Source organism: Castanea sativa, chromosome 10, assembly GCF_040712315.1.
Source record: "Castanea sativa cultivar Marrone di Chiusa Pesio chromosome 10, ASM4071231v1".
NCBI classification, from domain to species: Eukaryota; Viridiplantae; Streptophyta; class Magnoliopsida; order Fagales; family Fagaceae; genus Castanea; species Castanea sativa.
The window spans coordinates 11,168,236-11,173,542 of record NC_134022.1 but is presented as its reverse complement, the minus strand read 5'-3'; the positions used below and the strand labels follow the sequence as shown (position 1 = coordinate 11,173,542).

At 32.7% G+C, this 5,307-nt stretch overlaps 1 non-coding gene across 1 annotated transcript; it reads left to right on the top strand.

The window, feature by feature from the left end:
• Positions 1 to 3,594: 3,594 nt before the first annotated feature.
• On the top strand, positions 3,595 to 3,667 carry TRNAE-CUC (transfer RNA glutamic acid (anticodon CUC)). Its single transcript has one exon. It is a non-coding gene; the product is annotated as a tRNA-Glu (tRNA).
• Positions 3,668 to 5,307: the final 1,640 nt, after the last annotated feature.

Here is a 5,307-nt window from a genome sequence, read left to right as displayed (position 1 = left end):
TTGCGAAACCCATGGTGTTCAGAAAATCATTCTCTTCATTTGCTTTGAAATTGAGAGTTGGTTTTTGTTATATGCTTAGTATTGTGTCCTACTAATAAATATTGATTTATCTATCTATGATTACAATCACATCCAATTCAAAATTTGTACATGATTTTAGTAGTGCTGTTTTATGCCAACTTGAATCAAGGAATAAATTGAATATGCATTTTCTTTTAATATTTGTAAAAAATTCACATAATTGAAAACTAGGTAATCAAATATCAAGTTATTAAAGTTTCAATAACTTACAAAAATAATGTTCATAAGAGCAAAGACAAACATTGCATGTACTTGTTACAAAAACTGCTGGGTGCAAAGATGTAATAAGGCACCTCAACACCTATACAAACCTAGCAGATAGCAGTTTACATCCTCTCTCAAAAAAAAAAGAAAAAAAAAGCTTACTGTAAATTTATAATAACCAATCTTTCTAAAGGCATCATCATCAGCTTTAGCTGTGCTAAAAAAAATTATTTTGACATGCTAAAAGGTTTATTTATTTTAATACATCACTTTATTATACACTCTACCTCATAATTCTTAATAGATGCATATTTCCTCTTCTTATATGAATAGTGAAACTTACCTTGATATTATATGAGAGTAGAATAAACATTTTTTGTGATTTGGAAATATTTTATGGTTACCCTTAAACTTTTAAACCTAAGACCAATTTAATAAATATAATAGTAAAATGATGAAACCAAAAATGTAGGAACCCTAAATTTTATTAAGAAAACAAGGATAAAATCTGTAAAAACTGAAATTAAAGAGAATCCTAAAAAGACTATTACTATTCTTATATATTTTCTTCAATATCGTGTAGGTTAAGTGATATTGAGAGAGAGAGAGAGACCAGGTTCAAATTACCTTCTTTCATTTTGTGCAAGTTGATTTAAAAAAAAACTATATTTTCTTATCATTTATAAAAATAAAATAAAATCCAATTGAATCTACCTAAATTGGACTTTTCACATCAATTATCTAAACAAAGCTAGACAAATATATATATATATATATATATATATATATATATATATATATATATATTTTAACTCAGAATGTAATAATTGCCGACTTTCAAAATCACAACATGCAATATGATAAAATGAAAAACAAGCAATACAAACATGTTCACATCCAAATATTCAGACATACATACATGTTCCTAGCCAATTTATGTCCAATGACTTTGGGCTTTCAGCCTCAAACAAAAGGGTAAAGTAATTGATCGTCATATACACAAGCCTAGAACTTCCAATGTCATTGCATCTTATATGCCCAAATATTTATCATCCTCAACAGATTGTTACGAAACTTATACAACCCAGAAATAAACTTAGGGACACTTAAATCTACCAACAAAAACAAAATGTCGGTTAAAAATTCTATGATTTTGATAGTTAATAGGATTCTTAAGAGGCCATTACAATGGTCCACAATTTAATTTGGAGTTTGGACATTCTTCCTCAAAAACAAAAGGGTAAGTTAATTGATCATCATAGCTACAACAGCCAATGTTGTTAAAGCTCATGCCCAATGTTTTCCATCATCTGTAGATTGTTACATTCTGGTTTTTATTTTATTTTATTTCTAAAAAAATTACATTCTGAAAGAATTAAAAAAAAAAAAATTCTAGAGAATTCCATTAAAATTTCAATTTACTTCAAAGTCAAAACAACTTCAGCACCGTTTGTAGTTCTAAGACTGTTTTATTATTAGGTCACATATTGTAAAAGTTGTAAATACTTTTAAACATAATTCAAAGACTGCACCAAGATACTCAATTTTCAAATAGAGATCATTACCCATTCGATTGTTCTCCTCATCAAAAAGGTTACACATAAAATTCATCACATATGTTATAAAAAACTTCAGAGACATAGTCTAAAGAAAAATTGAGAGAGTGACAAGGATTAAAAAGAGATATAAACCCATGGATACAAAGAAAATAGATTCATGCAATTTCCATATGGCAATAACATACTTCAACTCTGTTATCCATAGATTCATGAGCCAAAAAAAAAAAACTGTTGTCCAGAGTTCGCAAAACAAGCATGCATTGCTATTTTCAGTAATCCCCATATATCCCAAAACAGAAAAAGACGGGGATTTTTTTTTTTTTGTTAGCATAATAAGCACTAAATGAAACCCACTTGCATGTCATTTCAATCTTCACCTATTTTCTGTAACTAATCAACATCTTCAAAAAGGGTCCGAAGCTACCAGCATAGGTCCTGCCACTCTCCACCTGATTAGAATCCATCCCAGCTTCACTGTTAAGACTATGTATAGATGTTGAAATTGGGTGCGTAACAAGCTATTGGATTGATTGTAATTGATTAGGATCTATTGTATAAATAAGTTGGTACAGTTAGGATGTGGTTGAGGGAAGTTAGTTAGGTTGGTTAGTTATAATAACTAACTGAAAGTAACTCCCAGAAGCTACAGAATTAGCTATTAAAGGACTTGTATCTTGTTCATTAGATTCATAACAAAAATAATAGAAGTTCCATTGTTCTTGATTTTCTAATTCTTCTCTCTATCTCTTCTCTATCTCAAGGAGGATTGGTTCCCTCGATGCAACCACTCATAATTCCCTATTCCACCATTAATTCCTACCTGGAAGCTTAACAATCACTAGCGAGCAAAACACTACCATCTTTCACGCAAACACTCACTATTTCCTTAGTGACTGCAGAACAAAATTGAAACAACAAATATGATGCAGGATAACTAGAACAAAATTGAAACAACAATAAAATAAAGGGATATGATTTAGGAGTCAGTACCTAGGCCTACCTTGGAGTCAGCACCAAGCGGGAAAACCACTAGAAGTCATCACCTAGGGTAGACCTGAAGTTAGCACTAGATCAAAAGAAAGACCAAACGACCATTTTTTTCATTCATCAAAATATCAACTATTTCCTCAAGAAGTACAATAGGTTGGTTATGAAGAATTGCTAAACTCTAGTTCTAATTGGCTAAGAAATCCTAATTGTCTTATTATAAAAATAAGATTTATTCCAAATTAAAATAATAATAGCCTAATAAACTACTAGGACCTAAAACATAAAAATACAATTGACTTGCAAACATAAATAATATTAAATAATAATTTTCTTGCATCTCCTGCATCACCCACACATAAAAGCCGGCGTTTACCATTGTAGCTCCAAATGAATTCATGGGCCCTTTAGTTTGGAATGGGTGTAAGAGTGTATATAAAACTCCTCGCTCTTCTAGACCAGAGAAATGCAAAAAAATTAATTTTGTTAAACTTATTTTACTATTTATCTTATTTTTGTTACTATTTATAAATCTCACTGTATTTTTTTGGTACTATTCATAAGTTATACTATATTATTTTAACTAATTTTTATTTTTATCTAAGTTACTTTAAAAAAAATTTCAGTTTTATGTGGACCCTAAACAGAACCAATCCAAAACTAACAAATAAAACCACTAGAATAGATCACGGCAATAAATAAATGGAAGCGTATGAAGCTTGATATGAAGGAAAATATAACTAAATTTACCATCAGAACATCATCCGTTGTAGTCTAGTTGGTCAGGATACTCGGCTCTCACCCGAGAGACCCGGGTTCAAGTCCCGGCAACGGAAATTTTTTTAATCTCAGAAAAAAAAAAAAAAAAAAAATTTACCATTAGAAACTTCATCCGATGTACCAACGAGAATGACCATAACAGCAACGAATTGCTATCTTAATTTTTTCCTGTTAAACAAACAAGTAATACAATACAAGAATATCTATTACTAACATATTACTCATGAATTTAAACATAAACTTATAAAAAGTGAACGGGAACTGATATAATTTTTAATATGATCATGCCCTTTGACGATCTCATCCTCAGCACACCGTTGATTAAATTGGCTTGAAGTTGTGTGACTTGACAACAGCTACAAGGCGGTCCAAAAAAACCTCTATACTTCCTTTCCTGATCGTGCTCTCATTCCGAAAAATACAAAGTTGTAAGGATCGCCGATGTAGAACATTTTGTCTTTGGGGACACCAAGCATCTCTACCCGCATGAATAAATCATCACTCTTTGCTAGAGCGATTTTCACCACAGCACTTTTTAATTTGGTCCACTCTTCTGAAAGGGGTTGTTCTTGGCGTAATACTCACCTGTTTCAACGAACAAGAAATGAACAAACAGAAAGAATAGGAAAATATAAAAATGAAAGAGAATGTTAAGAAGCTGGTAATAGAACAAATTAAGGAAGGACATGTATAAAAAACCATAAGAGGAAGTAGAAAAAACCTGAATCAGTAATTCCAAAGCCAGAAAAGAAAGGATCTTCGGGCTCGGGTTGACTCAGGAAGTACGGGTAAGGACCAGTTGAAAAAGCCATTCTCATTTCTCAAAAGGGCGGTGGAGGTGGAGGTGCGGTGAGATGAGGTGAGGGTTAGTGGAAGTAGGGCTTTGTGGGGGAGAGGAAGGGTTTTTGCTTTGAACATGAATGATCCCATTCCCATGGGTAGGATATGATGTGTGTGTGGATTGTGAGCAGAGCAGAAGGGTTTGGGTTGGGAAGTGAAGGTGTCTGTGTTTGAAGAAATGGGTATAAAAACAAGGGTTTTGTGGAGGAAGGGGTTTTAGTTTTACTTTACTTTTTGACTTTGTTTTGATTTGAATGATTCTTTTTCTCTTTTTATCTGCTACTGTGTCTGTGTCTGTCACGGAGAGTGTGAGGGAAGGAAACTTGGGAAGGGTAAAACGGTCACTACGAAATAAACATGGGCTAGCTTAGCTTGTCTGGCACTGGCAGAGGGGTAGGAGAGCATGGTAACGTTTCTCTTCTCTTCTTAATTTGATGATATTTGCATATTTTAGAGTGAATGCACGTTTCACTGAACCACTATTACTTGAGTGCCGCTTAACCCCAAGATGATACAACACTTATTTCAGCATTTGATTACTTCTTTTCTTGCTACAAGTACCTACAAGTGAGAGGTTGAGGACAGTTAATGCTATCTTACTCCCTATAATATTAGTTAACATTTTAGACCTTTCTTAGACTAAAAACTGAACTGCGAGTGTATAGAGATCATCCTTCTACGTGGGAAGAACAATAATTGCCTGGGCCTCCAAGATTTACTACAAAGTATTAAAGATTAGTTTCAAAGGGTCTCTCGAGATAACATTAATAAAGATAAGGAAGACCAGCAAACAGGCGTTACAAATTCCAGTAGGCGAGCTGAGTACCCTAGCAGTCTAGAACCATGGCCAATCAAG